The following is a 19,993-nucleotide window of genomic DNA, read 5'->3' as shown; positions in this document are numbered from 1 at the left end:
CTTTTCTTATTTTTCATGCTTGTATTTCTGATATTAACTACTGATTCCGAATGAGGGATAAGAAAGAAAATAAATAAGGCTCAAAATGGGTGACGAGGGATCAAGTGTTTAGATAGTAGAACAAAATGCCTTCGCCATTTCAATGTTCAAAATATGCCAAATACAACGAAGTACAATCAAACAAAGAAATCATACATAGTATCTCTTGACCGCATCGGGAGTGATAGCTATTTCTACACATTTTCCTTCCACATTTTTCAAATATAGCGTGCCATTGGACAACACCCTAGTTACGACAAATGGCCCCTACCAGTTTGGGGCGAACTTTCCTTTTGCTTCAGCCTGATGAGGCAAGATACGCCTCAACACTAATTGACCCACTACGAACTTCCGTGGATGTACCTTCTTGTTATATGCTCTCGCCATTCTCTATTGGTACAATTGGTCGTGACACACTGCTGCCAATCTCTTTTCATCAATTAGACTTAATTGCTCCAAGCGGGTTTTGACCCATTCAACGTCATCAATTTCTGCCTCAGCGACAATCCGAAGAGATGGGATTTCCATTTCTGCGGGTATTACTGCCTCCGTGCCATACACCAACAAATAAAGGGTGGCTCCTACTAAAGTACGGATAGTAGTACGATAGCCCAGCAATGCAAACGGCAGCTTCTCATGCCACTGCCCAGAACCTTTCACCATTTTTCGAAGTATCTTCTTTATATTCTTGTTGGCTGCCTCGACTGCTCCATTCGCCTTAGGGCGGTATGGGGTGGAATTGCGATATATAATCTTAAACTGCTGACATGTCTCTGTCATCAGAAGACTGTTGAGATTAGCGCCATTGTCCGTGATGATTACCTTCGGAATCCCAAACCGACAGATAATATTTGAATGCACAAAGTCGACCACTGCTTTCTTGGTCACAGATTTGAACGTTTTTGCTTCAACCTACTTAGTGAAATAAGCAATGGCTACCAGGATAAACCTGTGTCCGTTCGATGCTACCGGCTTGATTGGCCCAATGACATCCATGCCCCAAGCAACAAAAGGCCATAGTACAGACATTGTATGTAATTCAGATGGTGGAGAATGAATCAAATCTCCATGCACTTGGCACTGATGACATTTACGCACAAAACTGATGCAATCCCACCCCATAGTGAGCCAGTAGTAACCTGCTCGGAGAATCTTCTTTGCCAGAACGTACCCACTCATATGCGGTCCACAAACTCCGGAGTGTACCTCAGTCATGATTGCTGTGGCCTGTCTAGCATCTATGCATCTTAGCAATCCCAGATCTGGAGTTCTCTTGAACAATACCCCTCCACTAAAGAAAAATCCACTTGCCAATCGTCGAATTGTTCTTTTCTAATCACTAGTGGCCTGTACCGGATATACCCCCATCCTAATGTATTCTTTGATATCATGGAACCATGGCTCCCCATCCAGTTCTTCTTCCACCATATTACAGTAAGCATGCTGATCACAGACCTGAATCTGCAAAGGGTCTACATAAGCCTTATCTGGATGATGTAACATTGACACCAGAGTGGCCAAAGCATTGGCGACTTCATTATGGATCCTCGGGATATGCCTGAATTCTATCGACTGAAACCGCTGACAAAGATCATGCAAACATTGTCTGTATGGTATGAGTTTCAAATCCTGTGTTTCCCATTCTCCCTGAATCTGGTGCACCAGAAGGTCCGAGTTACCCAAGACCAAGACTTCCTGGACACCCATATCCACAGCTAACCTCAAACCCAGAATACATGCCTCGTACTCAGCCATGTTATTGGTACAATAAAAATGAAGTCGAGCCGTAACAGGGTAGTGTTGCCTTATTTCAGAAATAAGTACTGCTCCTATTCCCACGCCCTTCAAGTTTGTGGCTCCATCAAAGAAAAGTTTCCATCCCGACTACTGGACTTGTTCCAACTCATCAATGTGCATCACCTCTTCATCAGGGAAATAAGTTTTCAAAGGTTCATAATCTTCATCGACCGGGTTCTCGGCCAAATGGTCCGCCAAGGCCTGTGCTTTCATTGCAGTTCGAGTCACGTAGACAATGTCAAACTCTGTGAGCAGGATCTGCCACTTTGCAAGCCTCCATGTGGGCATAGGCTTCTGAAAGATATACTTCAATGGATCCAAGCGAGATATGAGATAGGTAGTGTAAGATGACAAATAATGTTTCACCTTCTGCGCCACCCAGGTTAGGGCGCAACATGTCCTCTCAAGCTGAGTGTACTTGACCTCGTACGGTATGAATTTCTTGCTAAGATAATATATGGCCCGCTCCTTCCTACCAGTGATATCATGTTGACCCAATACATAGCCGAATGAATTGTCCAATACTGTCAAATATAGAATCAAAGGTCGCCCTGGTTCTGGAGGGACCAACACGGGTGGGTTTGACAAATACCCCTTTATCTTATCAAACGCCTCCTGACATTCATCCGTCCATTTGACCGCAGCGTCTTTCTTTAACAGTTTGAAGATAGGCTCACAAGTTGTTGTGAGCTGAGCGATGAACCTACTGATATAATTCAATCTCCCCAACAAACTCATCACCTCGGTCTTGTTCTTCGAAGGTGGAAATTCCTGGATGGCCTTGATTTTTGATGGGTCCAATTCAATTCCCCAGCGGCTGAATACAAACCCCAACAACTTTCCAGACGGAACCCCGAATGCGCATTTGGCAGGATTAAGCTTGAGATTGTACCTGCGAAGCCTTTGGAAGAACTTTCTCAGATCTCTGACATGGCCAGACTACTTTCTAGACTTCACGATCACATCGTCCACGTACACCTCAATTTCCCGGTGTATCATATCGTGGAATATTGTTGTCATTGCCCTCATATAGGTGGCCCCAACATTTTGCAAACCAAATGGCATGACCCGATAGCAGTACGTTCCCCACGGCGTGATGAATGCCGTCTTTTCTACATCTTCCTCATCCATTAAGATCTGATGATAACCCGCATAACAATCCACAAAAGAACCAATCTCATGTTTGGCGCAATTGTCAATAAAGATATGGATGTTTGGCAACGGGAAATTGTCTTTTGGACTTGCCTTGTTGAGATCCCGATAGTCAACACACACCTTGGTCTTGCCATCCTTCTTCGGTACAGGCACAACATTGGCTAACCAGGTGGGATATCGGGTGACCCAAATGATTTTGTCATCGAACTGCCTGGTGACCTGTTCCTTGATCTTCACACTCATATCCGTTTTGAACTTTCTCAGCTTCTGTTTGACAGGAGGGAATGCCGGGTCAGTGGGCAACTTGTGAACCACTAAATCAGTGCTTAGACCCAGCATGTCGTCATAGGACCATGCAAAAACGTCTTTGTATTTGAACAGTGCTTTAATTATCTCCTCCCTGAGTTGAGGTTCCAGATGGACACTTATTTTAGTTTCACGGACATTATCTTGGTCCCCTAGATTAACTGCTTCTGTATCGTTCAAATTAGGTTTGGGCTTTCCCTCAAAATGACTTAGTTCCTTACTAATTTCTTCATAGGCCTCATCATCCTCAACTTCTAACTCGTCATCATACTCAATTTCTTGTATTATTATTATTTCAGAGTTAGATTGGCTTTTAAAACTGGGCCAAAGATTCCTCACTCATGTCATGTCATTGATATCAGCATAAAAAGAATGTACAAAAGAAGAAAACAAAATAAAATTAGAAAAAATGAAGGAAAATGAACGATTGCATTTCATTAAATATAAAGATAATAGAGTTTTAACACATCCAACTAGATGGAACATAATATCTGAATTACAAACCCTGGAATAATCCAGACAACTAAAGAAAATCAAAACCCACTACCAAGACTCCCTCCGGATAGGAAGAGGAGTAGCTTCCTAGTTGTTGACTTTTGCACGTAGTCCTACAAATTGCAAATCTGCCTTGATGGACCCTTCCCCAGCCTGAACCATGTTGACCTCTGCGAATAACCTTTCGAACCCCTTCTCCAAGTTCCCATCAGCCCCAATCAGTGGTCTAGGGACCTTTGACAATAATTTCTTTCTGATACCCGGCCTGACGAATGACCTAGACAGACGCGGGATTGGCTTTGGCAATGCCCATACTTTCTGTTTCATTTTTCTGGCTCTTCTCACGTCTGCAACGGTAGGCTTGAACCCCAAACCAAAAGTATCCATATTCTTTGGAAGAGAAACTGGCTGCACAATACCCTGCAGAGATGCACCTAAACCCTTGCTCGGTACGAAACCATTTTTCAACATTTCAACAGCCACCATAACTGATGCCGCAACCATCTTTGGAATTGGAGCGCACTTTCCTTCCAGAATTTTCTCTACCGATACTGTGTCGACAACCTGATAAACCCATGGTCCCTTACCATCGTCAACCTCTATGAACGGAACAATGGCACCATTAGGCGCACACAAATTATCTTCGCCATGTACAACGATTTCCTGTCGATCCCATTCAAACTTGACCATTTGATGCAGAGTAGATGGGAGTACCTTGGCAGCATGGATCCAGGGTCGTCCCAACAGCAGATTGTATGAGACAGCCATATCAAGCACCTAGAATTCCATGGTAAATTCAACTAGCCCTATTGTGAGCTCAAGCACTATGTCCCCGACTGAATCTTTCCCCCCACCGTCGAATCCCCGAACGCAAATATTGTTCTTGTGAATTCTTTCATCCTCCACTTGCAGCTTGTTCAATGTGGAGAGAGGACAAATGTTCACGCTAGACCCGTTGTCAACCAGTACTCGAGTAACCACAGAGTCTTCGCATTTCACCGTCAGATAAAGGGCTTTATTGTGCTCGGTACCCTCCACGGGCAACTCATCATCGGAAAAAGTGACTCGGTTTACCTCAAATATCTTGTTAGCTATCTTTTCCAAGTGGTTTACTGAGATTTTGTCAGGAACGTGAGCCTTGTTCAAGATCTTCATCAAAGCACGACGGTGTTCATCTGAATGGATCAATAATGACAAGAGCGAGATCTGAGCTGGTGTCTTCCTTAACTGTTCCACAATGGAATAGTCTTGCGCTTTCATCTTTCTCAGAAATTCTTCTGCTTCTTCCTCAGTCACCGTTTTATTCACCAACACTGGATTATCTTTTGAGGTCTTAGCTTTTCTCAACTCTTCGGGGGCAAATCATCTCCCTGATCAAGTTAACCCATGAGTCTCACACACTTCTTCTTTAACCTCTTTCCCCTGGTAAGTTACTGTCACTCGTTCATAATTCCACGGGACCGTCTTGCTATTGACTACTGGAAGCTGAGTTACTGGTTTTATAACAACAGGCTCTGTGCAAGCACCCTTCACGACCATAACAGGTTTACTTGTAACCCCTGGTACCACCACTTTAGCTTTCTCTGGTTTCACTGTGACAGCGCTTGACGACCCTTTCCCGGCTACCACAGCTGGCTTATTGTCTTACCCCCTTCAACTGGACCACTGATTTTCCACTGGTTACCTTTTCCTTTGAACTGGTTTTACTAGAGCGGATCATCATTACCGTCTGCGAGGGCTTCTTAGCCTCCCCTCCCTTGTGTATCAACTCAATCATATGGGTCTCATGGTGAGCTGGCAACGGATTCTGGATGATATTTGGTGCTTCTGGGGCCTGAACCTCGATCCGATGAGTATCAATAAGCTTTTGCATAGCTATTTTTAGTTTCCAACACTTCTCTGTGTCGTGTCCTAGGGCCCCCGAACAATACTCACAACTCACCGAGCGGTCAAGATTTCTGGGAAGGGGGTTCGGCATTTTAGCCTCGATCGGATTCAACATACCCAATTGTCTCAATCTGTGGAATAGGCTAGTATATGACTCTCCCAATGGAGTGAAAGTCTTCTACTTATGCAACCTTTCATTCTTAAAGGCTTGATTGGGTCGAAAACCTATTCCAGGAGGGTTTTTGTAAGCTTTTGGGGGTGGGTGGGTACTTTGTGGAGCTTGGTAGGGACTCTGTGGAGCTGGTGCACGCCATTGTGCGTGAGCGGGAGGTTGGGTATAGGTTTGTGCGTGATAGACAGAAAAATGGGGATCTGGCGATGGGTAGTAGTGTTGTAGTGAGCTATATGGAATGTGGGGGTATGTTTGGGGATAGGGTTGAGGCTGGTTGTAGAACAGTGGAAGGTTCCTAGATCCACCCCAAGATGCCGACTCGATCATTGCAACATCCTCTTTCTTCTTCTTTCCGAGCACACCCCCAGTACCATTTTGAATGGCCTGAGTGGTTGCTTTGATTGCTGAATAACTCATGATCTTATTGGACTTGAGTCCCTCATCAACCATGCCTCCCATTTTCACAACTTCATTAAAGGACTTGCCCACTGCTGACACCAAATGACCAAAATAAGTGGGCTCCAAGGCCTGCAAGAAATAATCAACCATCTCGCTTTCTTTCATCGGAGGATCAACCCTCGCTGCTTTCTCTCTCTAGCGGAATCCATATTCCCTGAAGCTCTCACCGGTCTTCTTTTCTAGCTTTGTCAACGACAGACGATCTGGGATAATTTCGAGGTTGTACTGAAAATGGCAGGCGAAGGCTTGGTCCAAGTCGTCCCATGTGTACCACCTGTTGTGATCTTGTCTGGTGTACCATTCTAAGGCCGATCCACTTAAGCTTTGGCTGAAATATGCCATCAACAATTCATCCCTTCCACCTGCTCCTCTCATCTTGCTACAAAATCCTCTTAAGTGCGTTACTGGGTCACTGTACCCATCGTACAGATCAAACTTGGGCATTTTGAACCCTGCTAGCAACTGAACATATAGGAACAAACATAAATCCTTATAGGCCACACTCACTTGGCCTCCCAGCCCCCTCATATCTCGGAACGATTGCTCTAAGCTTTTGAACTTTCTGATCATCTCTTCATGCTCAGGATTTTTGGGTGGTTTCTTGGTCTCTGCCAGGATATCAAGATGAGGAGTGTACGGATATGGTTCTGGAACTTTGAAGGTGGGTTCAGGGGGATAGTACTGGTTGTCGTGAGTTTGGAATAGGGGTTCACTGGAAAATCTGTGTAATGTAGCAGGTGGAGGTGCCACAAAAACAGGTGTAATTGGTGGGGGAGGGTACGAGACTTGTTTGGGTGGTGGAGCTTGAGAAGTATGGGAAGTGGTGCCATGGAATTGTTGGTAGAGGGGGAAGGCTGGAGATAAGTTCACAGTGGGAGGCTATGGAGGTTGGGCTGATGGTGGGATATAAGCAGGATTGACGGGATAAACCGGTGGTGGATGCCCCTTCGCCCAAGCTTGGTACATTTCAGCCATCTGTTGCTTCAGCTTATACATTTCTTCCCTCATCGCATTAACGACCATTTCTTCCATATCTTTTGATGGGTCGACAATACTTGTTTCCGGTTCTGGGTCGACCATATTCAGCCTGTCTTTCGATCGAGTGTTGTAGGAGTGAGTTGCTAGAATGCCGGTCAACTAACCACCTGCCTGAACTGATTACATCAAACAACAACCTTGTTAGCGATTAGGCTTTAACAGATTGGTAACCGCACATTGGGCATGAATGCACCTAAACAGTTAACCGTCTCTATTATGTATTTGATCGGTTGCATGCGTCATTCCGGCCTTTTCTCACCTTCGATTGCAAACTTCCCCTTTTCTTTCTTTTCCTTTTCCATCCTTTCATTCTCTCTTTGTTTTTATTCTCCCTTGATTTTTATTTTCTCTCTTTTCTTTCTTGTTTTTTCCGCACTTTCTTTCTCTCTTTTATTTAGTTACGGTCGTATCCTATAGAGATTGCCTACATATCATTACCCCGCATGAATCAGACCAAGTGTAGTTCTTGGGGACACGTGTAAAATAAAGTAGAAACATTTTGGGATTTTCAATTTTCATATAAAAAATGCTATTACAAAGACTGAAACTAACTAACAGACTCTGATGAAAGAACGAGACACAGACTCAAAAACAAACAACCAATATACTCTGATAACAGAAATACCGACTCCGAAACAACTGGCAGACTTTAACAAAGAGAAAATACCGACTCAAGAAATCACGAATACATCAATGCCTCAATTGTCCCTAGGACCCGCGGGGCGTCATTTGGCCTTGCTACAGGCTGACTCGCTAAATCCCCCTGAAGGTGGTAGAGATCTTCCATTACCCGGCGAACGAAAATCATCACAGTAGCGAAGAACATAGATCTCGTCATATCCTCGCAGCTACTACACTTCATTGAGATATATTTGGCGACCCCTTTGACTCGGTCTCTTATGATGCCCTTCTCTTGCAACAAACGCCCAATTTGTTCGGTTCTGGCTTCCAAAGTTCGTTCGGCTACCTGGTTCTGCTCTTGGAGTTGTTGCAAGTCCATTTCTAGCCGTGTCATTAAGGCGTAATAATGTTCTATTTCAACCTTAAAATTTTTGGCTTGTTTAGCTATTTCACCCTCGAGGTTACCAATTGCCTTTTCCCAACCTGTGACCCCTCTTTCATATCTTTCTTTCATCTGTTGAACGAAAGCTGCACGCCCTTCGGCGCTTTTAGCCAACCTTGCTCGTGCTTTTGCTAGTTCGGACTCAGCTTTCTGCAGGTCACCTTCATAGTCACGTACCTTTTGAGTGAGGTTGTAAATGAGCCTCTCATCTTTCCTGCTTCGGCCTGGGTTCTCGGCTTCAATTTTCAACTGCCGAACCTGAGCTCTGAGGGCCTCATTTTCTCGCACCAATCTTCTCCTTTCACCTTTAGCCTCTTGTGCCTGCAAATCATTGTTGAAGGTGACATTTCTCAATTCTTCTCGCAGACCATGAATAATGGCCTTATATTCCTTTTCTTTCTCCCCCCCAAGCTAACCTCTCTTGAATTTTATCATCAAAGGCTTGAATATGAGGCCTTTTGGCGGGCCTCTCGGGCTCTGGCTCATTGTTTACATAAGACATTTTCTCAAACCAAGCAGTATAATTTGGATCTACTTCCCCCTTAGCGATATCTGGTATCTGGGGTGCCATTTTTTAGATACCGACAGCTATTCCAATCCTGCTGAACTACAGCCTCAGGCAATGCAGCTTCTGGATGCAACTCTATGACCTGGGTGCTTAGATCTTCATCTTCAGGCACAATCTGATACCTTCCCAATTGCCTCAAGACCCTCTGCGGTGCATATGGCTGAGTACTCCTTACGCCCATTATCCTCAGGTACCCTTTGGTAGAAGTCATATAGATGGCTTCCATCCTCGGGAGCCATCCTATAGTCCACTCAACCTGACCTGCGTCAAGAGCTTTCAAATGAGAAACCCATGCTTCAAATCCTTCTGGTGTGTTGTAATCTTTTATCCTCTCCTTATAACTAATGATGAAGTTGTTTGGGCTCGAACCGTAACTCATGAATCTGGGATGATGGCGAAGATGCTCGATCAACCACATTTGCAGAATGATACTGCAACCCTCAAAAAACTGAGCCCCAGCTTTGCATACAGTCAATGCACGATAGATATCTGCTAGCACCAACGGGGAACTAGATTAAATTTAATGGTACAAGATGATGTACCAAATGAGGTTGATCATGATGATGATGACCCTAAGACCTATGAAGAGGCTATACAAAGTTCTGATTATGAGAAATGGCTAAAGGGCATGGAATCTGAAATGGAATCCATGAAGGAAAATAAAGTATGGACTTTATTTGAACTTTCAAAGGATATAAAACTTATAGGTTGTAAATGGGGTTTTAAGAAAAAGATTGGAGCAGACGGAAAGGTGGAGACCTACAAAGCCCGTCTTGTTGCCAAGGGATATCGTCAGAAAGAAGGAGTCGACTATGACGAGACTTTCTCTCCCGTGGCAATGCTCAAATCAATTCGGATTTTGCTTGCTATAACAACATACTATGACTATGAAATATGGCAAATTAATGTGAAAACAACTTTCCTTAATGGTGAGCTAGAAGAGGATATGTACATGACACAACCTGAAGGTTTCTGTGACGACCCAAAGGGTCATCACCGTAATGATCTTCCTTGGTAGTGAGGATTTGTGCAATTCTAGCCATACGAATATCCACCGTTCCTTTCTCATTTGGAAAAACCATGATCCCCAAGAATGCCACAGTAAATGCGAACCGACGATGAATTTGCCAAAGGTTCTTGTTTTGTTTGTTGCTCAGACCCTTTTCATGCGTTTTAAAACCAGCAGAATGCCCGAACCTGAAGTATAAGAAATGGAAAGCACAACACTCGTTACTCACACGTTCTTTATTCATCTGTTTACTAATATTCAGGAGGTCAAAGAACTTGTGCACCGATGGAGCCCTTGGAAATATAAGTTGTTGCTTCCTCAAATCTCGTCCGAATTCAATGTACCCGGCGATCTCCTCTAAAGTAGGGGTGATCTCAATATCCGAGAAACGAAAGACGTTGTGGACCGGACCAGAAAGTTACCAAAGCTTTGATCAGATTTTCCCGTGGTTTGATCTAAAAGATGTATATAAGAGCACCCAAGTGCTTTTTCACCCATTTCTGACCATCTTCGTCTAGATCATTCCACCACATACGCAAGTTTAGCTGAGCCTGTTCCCTGACCACTTCTGGCGGTTCCTGGATGGTATTCATTTGTTCCTGTGGAAGATTAAGGTTAGGGTTGACTCGAGCGGACATTTTTGTAAACAGTTTTTGAAGAAGAAAAGAAAAATAAAGGGAAAAGAAAAGAAGAAAAGAACCATAATTTCTTCCCCTATATGCCAACTTTAGCCAAGTGACTGTTTTTGCAAATGCGGCCCCTTCGCAATTTCACGCGAATTTTGAGGCGGGGGGGGGGGGGTTATTTTATGACCCTTCACAAACTTGTCCATTCTTTTATGAAAATAGCCTTTCGACAACTGAAGAATACTCTGAGGCTATCTCGGCAAGAACAGTTTAAGACATTGCCGAAGCTGGATCGGCTTATTTCGACCAAAAATCAAGATTGCATTCACTCAACCACCGACTCTCTTTTCTTGTTTTTCTTTCTCTCATTTTTTTTCAAAAATAAGGCCGAACCTTATGTAGGTTGCCTACGTATCCCACATCCGGTGAGAATCAGACCTGCGTAGTTTGGTCAGTTTTGACACATTTGAAAGAACACAGTGTTTGACTCTTTTAAAAATAACTATTTTTCTATTTTCTTTTTTTGAAAAAATTTTGGGCTTTCAAATTTTGGGTTTTATTTCCTTCCCTATATCACTCTTGGTTTTCCTCTCTTCTTTTTTCGCTTTATTTTCCCTAGCCGGTCAGCATGCAAGCCAAAATAAATAAATATTCACATAGCACATAGGATGCATCAGGATGGTCTGTTATTTCGGGCACACCTGTCCTAGACGGACCCAACCCCTGTGTTGAGTTCCCTAAGTCAAATGCACATAATGCAAACAAATATTCCTACTAGGGATCCGGCATGGGGCTGTGTTTTTCTAGGTTTAAATCCTAGGGTTTTGGTCTAGACTTGGGGTACCCGAGCGGACAACTAGGGCCGAGGAAGGGGCGACGTACCGGGAGCAATGAAGTCTACCTGGCCTTGTCGCTTGCCCAGCCTCGCTCTACTTGGTATAATTTCTACAGAAAAAGCGGGCTACGCGAACGTATGCACCATTTTCAGAAGACTCAGATGGGTGGCGTAAGAAGACAGTTATATACAATCCAGATAATATTAAAGCGGTAAACATATAACATTTAGCACAAAAAGTTCACAGAATACAGTAATATCAACAATAAATGGAACCAAGAAGAATCATATTAACAAGCTCGAATTCTTGAACCCTGAACCAGAGATTCTGTGTTCGATTCCCAGCAGAGTCGCCAGAGCTGTCACACCTCCTTTTTACTACACCCCGCAAATGGTATAAATATAAGGGAGTTTTTCCAATTAAAGGACAGTCGAAATGGAATTTGTTTATTTAAAGATTCAGAGTCGCCACTTGGAATAATTTATGGTGTCCCAAGTCACTGGTTCGAGTCCCGAATCGAGGAAAAGATTGACTCTGTACTACAGTCTGTGAACACAGAAATCTGGATAAGGAATTCTGTTAATCCGGGAGAAGGTGTTAGGCACTCCCGAGTTTCGTGGTTCTAGCACGGTCGCTTTGATCATACTTGGCTTATTAAAATTGTTTAATCACTGATTTAGATCCTATGTGCATTTATCTATTAATCGCTTTTAAATCACTTGATTATTCGTAAAGGATTGAGTTACGCGTACGTATACTCTTTTCCTTTTGCGCGTCAAAAATTATGTCACGCGAACGTGTCCATAATTAATAATGCCTTGTTTATTTATTTAAGAAAAATTGGTTGAAGTTGCGCGAACGCATCCCTCGTGTTACCTTTAGAATGTGCAATCATGTCACGTGGACGTATCCACAATCGCAATGGTATATTAAATGGGCCTAAAGCAAACTATGAACATTTGTTATTTATATCGAAATCATAAGAAATTAGTAGATGGCCATGCATTTAAGAACTTGAACTAACTATGGAGGGCTAATATTATAACTCGGATAATATGACTCACTTCGAAATCCCATTAATACTCTAGTCAATTTATTAAAGGCCACTTGAACTTCTGATTTAATTTCCAACCAAACTACTTTGCAATTTGAAAGTTAAAGGATTATTAGAAGCGGAACCCACGTTTGATTGTTAAAAGAAATTAGGCTAGCTATGTGCCTCACAACCAATTGCCAATAGTTTGAACATGACATGAGAACGTAATTGGGCTTAACATAAAGCCCAAATCAAAAGAAGAGCCTGCAGCTAAAGAAAAGTTCAGTAACTAGACTAATGATATTAAGCTTATGCAATATATGATAAAATAACTCCCATTTACAAACAACCCTACACTCATGCTCAAACGGTATTGATTTCCCAAATGAATTTAACAGTTCCAAGCTAAAAGTAAACAATATACTCATTGGGGGAAATAGGTTCCTGATATCACAGGGTTAAATCACAAGTCTAAAGCAAACACTATTCATGCATGCAAATACTGATGACAGGGGGCAGAATTCAAGTACTGCCTTCAACAGGGTAAATACAATCCAAAGATAGCTCTCAAGCAGTTGCATTGAGATTTAAAGTTTTTCACCAGAACTCCCAGCATCAGACACTTAATGCTTTCACCCCTGTTGCTCACAGGCCAAACAATAAACTCTGAAGCCATTTGAACCCAGAATACAACAAATAACCATAAAATTAACCTGGAATCAAACGTTACCATACAACTCACGTATTGTTCAACTAAGTCAAATTCATATCTTAACAGCCTAAGGTTAAATACAATGGCAGAAAATCAAAGATGAAACTATGGAAAGATTAAGAAGTACTGTGAATCAGGAAACAACACTATGCAATTCAAAGAAAGACCATTAGATTATAAATAGAGAATTTGATGTCATGCTTTGCACATCCATTTTCATTTCATACTTCAAGCTTGCTTTGCATCTAACATAGTCCAAGAATATGTACCTGATGGCAGCAATCAAACAAGGACAAAGGGTGAGAGAGCTAGAAGAAGCAACAGCAGCAGAACCAATTTTCAGACAGAAAAATGATGGGCAACAGTCCAGAATCCAGTTTCAATAGAGAAATAACCACAGAGGACTTCAAACCAGACTTTTAAAACCCAAATTCAGTCCATTTTTCCCAGATGAGTCAGAATTTGTTTTAGAAATTGAGAACCTCAGAAATCACAGAAGAATTTCAATGGAACAGTGATTTTTTATGAAATTTTAGCTGTTTTTTTTTATTTTTCCGAATTATTCTCCTCTTATCTCTGAACTCTTCCTTGAATGACAAGGAAGAGATGCCTTTATAGGCAAGCAAATAGGGCATACCCAAGGAGATACGTTTTTGCCATTTAGTCCCTTTTTTGTTTCCATTTTAGCTTAAACACCCTTGGTTTAAATTCAGATTTTGCAAAGTAGTCCCCTCCCCAGCTTCCTAGAAGCTTCCCAGACAGTTACAAGTAGATTTCTATAACTAAGACTACCCAAACTAACCCCCATACCCATGTTATTTACCTTAAACCCCAAATGAGACATGGGTCAAATTAACCCACGGCTGAATTTACCCCAAGAACCCAAACCAATTTGGACGGGCTGCTTTTTGCCAAATGGACCAAAGACAAACCAAAGCCCAAACGAACACTTATCTATTTGAAAAGAAAAATCTGCAGGCCATGATCACGTGCAATGATTTCAAAGCAAATTTACTAACTTACTGATCAATTAACGATGACTAGGCGAGGATTTTACCCAGTTGAAGTAATTTAATTTTAAAATAACTTGGATGGCTAAACAGAAAACAAGATCAGAGAGTTATCCATGTTATTGACACAACGTACTAAAGAAATCAGAAAACAAACTTTCACGAAGAAGAGAAGGACAATGACCGGAAAACCAATCTAAACTCGAGAGATTAGTCCAGTTTCAACTAGATTAATATAAGAAGATTAAGCTAAAGAAAAGGGGAGGAAGAAGAGAATAAGACAATCAAAAATGAAGATAAGAAAAGAGAAGAAAAGGGCTTACCGGTTTAAACTCGGAATCCATCGGAGATGAAAGCCCTAACAAAGCCAAGTTCGAACATTTGAATCCGAACTTCAGACCTCGAAGAACGGTGCCTTCTGCCCATGCATGTACCAGGATTGACGACAGAGTGGTTTTGAACTTTTGGGGTTGACCTCAGATTCGAGATTCGCGGAGCTCCGGGCCGATTCGAAGGAGAGTAGTTGTGGATTTGGCATGAGGGGATCCTGGGGGTTGTGGGGTGTTAGTTTGGGGCTGAACAGAGGCGCCTCCGCCACCGGAGAGCACAAGGGCGGCGCTAGGGTTTTTTTTCAAAACCAGATTCGAGACGTTCTGGGTTGATTCGAGGCAAACGGAAGGAGAATTTGGAATGAGGGGCTCTTGATGGTTATGGGGTGTCATTTTGGGAGTGGTTAGAGGTGGCGTCACCGGTGGATGGTGGCGGAAAAGGGGGCGGTTCCGTTAGGGTTAGGCTTGGGCTCTCTGAAGACGGGTTGTGGGAACGATGAAATAAGGGGGGGGGTAGGGTACGTTCGGACATATATATATTGAACCCCCCCCCCCCCCCCGTTCTGATTCGTTGGATCAGGCGATATAAAAGGCCCAGATCAAGCCTGCTGAAACGGCGTCGTATGGTACTGGGAGGTTTGGACCGGGTTGGACGGTCTGGGCCTGGGTCAAATGGGCGGGTATGGGGAAAATGGCTTTGGGCCTGGGCACTTTTAACTGAAGGCAGCCCAATTCTATCTCTTCAAATTTTTTCCAATTTTCCATTAATTTTCAATTCATTTTCTTTTTAAAAATCTTTTTTCTTTTTTTCCCAAAATTAAAATTAAAACCTAAATTAAATCTTAAACCAAATTATCCTACCAAATTAAATTAATTAACCCTAATAATTTCTACTACAAATAATTAAAAACTAAATTAAAGGAAAAACTAACCAAATTCAAAATTAAAATCAAAAGTGCAAAATAAACTATTTTTGTGATTTTTCCCTATTTTTATAAAATAACTAATTTGTCAATTAATCCTAAAATGTAAAATTAAATCATAAATGAAAATGCAACATATATTTTTGTAATTTTCATTAATTACAAACACTGAAAGAAATTATTTTGTTTTGAATTTATGGGAGTAATTCATATAGGGCAAAAATTACGTGCTCACAATATCTTCTCCATTACACTCGCAATCCGATCTATAGTTATATTTATAGAAATAATTATTGCGGCATACAACCCGATACCAATTAACATACAATATCCGTTTCAGCATGGAACTCGATCCCAAACGACAATACCTATATCTGTTACGGCGTACAACCCGATCCCATACGGTATCAATATTTGTTGTGGCATGCAACCTGATCCCAAACAATAAAACTAATATCTGTTGCGACATGCAACCTGATCCCAATTGCAGTATCAGTATTCGTTGCGGTGTGCAACCCGATCCCAAATATATAACATGTTTGTACAAAACTACAATCAACTATGGTAGATTTCACAATCAAACGCAATATGGGAATTAAACAAATAATGACATAAGCCGGATAAAAGTGGCGATCTAACAACATATAGAAATATAAAGCAAGTAAAGGTAGTCAATAGATAAAGTCAGAGTTACATGAAAGCATATTGCAAGTTAAGGCATGTAACGAGTAAAAGCATGAATTTAACAAGTAAGAAAAAGTAACAATTTAAGCATTTAATATGCAGCCCATGTTCTCATTTGCGAGCCCGACATTGCAAATCTGAGGCTTGCAATTGCAATCAGGTTCTCGCAAATGCTAGACCTGCAACTTTGCACTAGCAACTGCTAAGCATCACCAGTTCCAAACATACCCGTAACACATCCAAAACCATCCCGAGCCCCTTGCGCTCCAAACCGGACATGCAAATAAGTTTAATAACATCATACAAACTCGCTCGCTACCTCAAATCATCAAAATGACGTCAAACAACAAAAATCGTTCATCAAAACTCAAGATTTCAACTTAAAAACTCATTTTTCACAAACTTTCACATAATATGACGAAATGCGCTCGGGTCACCCTGGACCCCAACCAAACATGCGTACAAGTCCAACAATATCATACGGACCTACCGAAATTGTCAAAACGCTGATTCGAGGCAGTTTACAATGAACGTTGACCGTGGTCAACCCAAGTCTTATTTTAAGCCAAAATAATATTTTCTTTAAAATTTTACTTAAAATTTTTCCAAAAAATGACAAGGACCACACACGCAAACAAATAAATATCAAATGAAGCTATGAGAGGTCTTGGAACACAAAAATTAAGGCTAGTACTCAAAAAGACCTATCAGGTTATCACATTCTCCACCTAAAAGAAATGTTCGTCCTCGAACGAACATAGAAAAGTACCTGACCTGGTAAAAATGTGTAGGTATATGCTTCGCATATCGGACTAAGACTCCAACGTAACCCTCTCGATCGTCTAACTTCTCCGCTGCACCTTCACAGAAGGAAAACCCTTGGATCTCAACTTTCGAACCTGCCGGTCTAGAATAGCCACCAGCTCTTCCTCATAGGTCAAATTCTCATCAAGTTGCACTGTGCTGAAGTCTAAAACATGTGACATGTCCTCATGGTACTTCCGGAGCATGGGGATGTGAAATACTGGATGTACCCCTGCTAGGCTAGGAGGCAATGCAAGCATATAAAAAATCTCCCCAACTCTCTCCAAGATCTCGAACGGGCCAATAAACCTCGGGCTCAACTTTCTCTCCTTCCCAAAATGCATCACATCCTTCATAAGTGACACTTGGAGAAGAACCTTCTAACCTACCATGTAAGCCACATCTCGAACTTTTCGATTCGCATAACTCTTTTACCTGGATTAAACTATACAAAGTCGCTCCTGTCACTTTAACCTTCACTATAGCATCACGGACCAAATTAGTGCCTAACAATCTAGCCTTATTGATCTCAAACCAATCAATTGGCGAATGAAATCGCCTAACATATAAGGTATCATACAAAGCAATCTGGATGCCAGATTGTTAGCTGTTGTATAGGCGAACTCTACTAGAGGTATGAGCTGGCCCCACTGACCCCTTAAATCAATAGATCTTGCCTGCAACATGTCCTCCAATATTTAAATAGTGTGCTTTGACTATCCGTCCGTTTGAGACCTCTCGGTACGTCATGAGACCCATGAACAGACGATATGATAGTAGGACATATGAGGAATCCAGAACATAGGCAACCCTAGTACTTCTAAGAATAGAATCATTTATGAAAGTTGTGTGCTTGCTCGTTTTGTTATACCATATGGATCATGCCAAAAGGAAAGAAGGGATAGACTTAACATACCTCAAGTTGGAAATGCAACTCAACAAGAAGCTTATGACAACTAGCGCACCAACCCTATAACAAAGAAATACATGTACAACTTAGACGACGCTAGTATATCACGTATCTCAAAAGATAACTCGATTCTAAAATAAAACGGGCAGCATTTCCCCTGATTTTACTGCTCCCTCAAGCCTACAATAGGCAATATACAAAAACAATACAATTAAAAATTAAAAAAATCTAATTACAATTCGGGACCTTCAATACAACAAAAACCCCAAATATACCATAACACACCCAATCAACAAGCTATCAATTAGCCTGAAACTGCAACGACGAGCGGCCAACATACTACCCCACCACATGTGGAATTTCTCCACGCCTATTTATCATTCCAAACTCCATAAATCAGCAGCACAATAGGTCAAAACAAGTGTACTACAAAATAGCTCACTAAAAGTGGAAACAAATCGAACTCAAGACTTCCGATTACCGTCTCGTGAGTTCTAACTATTAGGAAACCAATTTATCAACCTTTTTTGTTATTTAAATACTTAAATACAGAAATTAGGTGTTTCTTAACTATTAATTACCTTCCAAAACTCGTACTACAAAGAAAAAAGAGAGGCGATATAATGATACTTACGTCGTAGGGATCATTCTTATGTTATCGCTTCTCGATTTCGTACCCAGTATGTTAGTATTCTTTAAAACTCTATTAGAGAGATCAAGGATAGGTGTGTGGTATTTTGTGGTCGGTTTCTATGTAAAAATGAAGGGATAGACGACTTAAGACCTATATATCAACTTTTGAAAAGTCAAAGAGGTGCTAGTTTGGCAATCTAGCATTGGCCCATCTTTCGACGCTTATATCTTTTTATCCGAATGTCGTATGAACAAACGATTAAGTGCGTTGGAAATTAAATTCCAAGACCTTCAATTTGGTATATATTATGTACCAAAAAGACCTCATATAGCACACAAAATTTATTTCTCAAAAAGCTCTATTATAAGGCAAATCCTTAGTTGATTTTTCCGCAATTTAAATCAAATATATTCCCAAACTTTATATTTTCTATCCAAACATCATATGTTGTAATATTATGAATTTAAAATCATCTAAATCATGATTAACAAGTCTCATATTTATCATACGTCACCTTGGAATGCACATGGTGTAAAAATAATGAGACGAAATCTTGTGATATATTTGTAAGGCTGCTACTGCATCTTCTAGCCAGGCCGCTCCTTCTTTACTTGGTGTGGCCATCTCATCCTCCTCATTGATCCACACAAAGTATTCTATACTACACCATGAATGTTGTCCCATCTACATCATGATTAAGTCGTTCCACTCGTTTTGAAGTTTCCTCACCCTTGGGATCGGGATTTGCCTATTATAGTCATCTTCATACAAAGTTGTTCTCGACCAGAGGGGTACATCCTAGATCAGACCAAACTACTTGAGAAATCGTAGAGGTGCATATGGCTGAATGCCTTCTAGTCCTATCAGCTCAATGAAATATTTCCCAGGGGTCCTTAAGATTGGCCTACCGCTCAACTACGAACGGTTCTAGTTTACCCATTCTCCACTCAGATTTGTCAAAATTTCTCTCCATTCCTCTTGTCCATGTAGTGAGACCTAGTACCCTCATTCTCTCATTGTGACTACTGATCATATTGCTGACCCACAAAATAGTCGCCATTGGCCTCTCTTTGAGACATAGAGCCTCTCTATATCTATGAGGTTGGGCAAGATATGCGTATACCCTACACTCCCAGACCCCATTTATGGTATCAAACTGGGTTTTTATTATTGTTTTGTTCTGTGGCACATATTTTTGAGTAACAGGTTGCAGTTATGAAGAAGTCGTACCTTGTGGAACAAGTAGACAGTGTTCAGAATATTTCTTCCAATATCATAGGCACCAAGGTAACCTGGATATTTCCCCGAATAGTTGCCAATACCACAAGCAACAAGTTGATGTTGATTCTCCCGCTCCTCTGTGGGAAAACCAATAATCCTAGCAATGCCAAAGCGAAGGTTAAAGGATAGAGACTTTCCCAGTTCGCTTGATCACATAGAAGCTCCCCCATATGCCACTCGTAGGTGTCCAAATTTGTCAAATAATTAGTCCAAGATCACC

The sequence above is a fragment of the Nicotiana sylvestris genome, chromosome 9, assembly GCF_000393655.2.
Source record: "Nicotiana sylvestris chromosome 9, ASM39365v2, whole genome shotgun sequence".
NCBI lineage: Eukaryota > Viridiplantae > Streptophyta > Magnoliopsida > Solanales > Solanaceae > Nicotiana > Nicotiana sylvestris.
Note: the sequence above shows the minus strand (reverse complement) of the source record.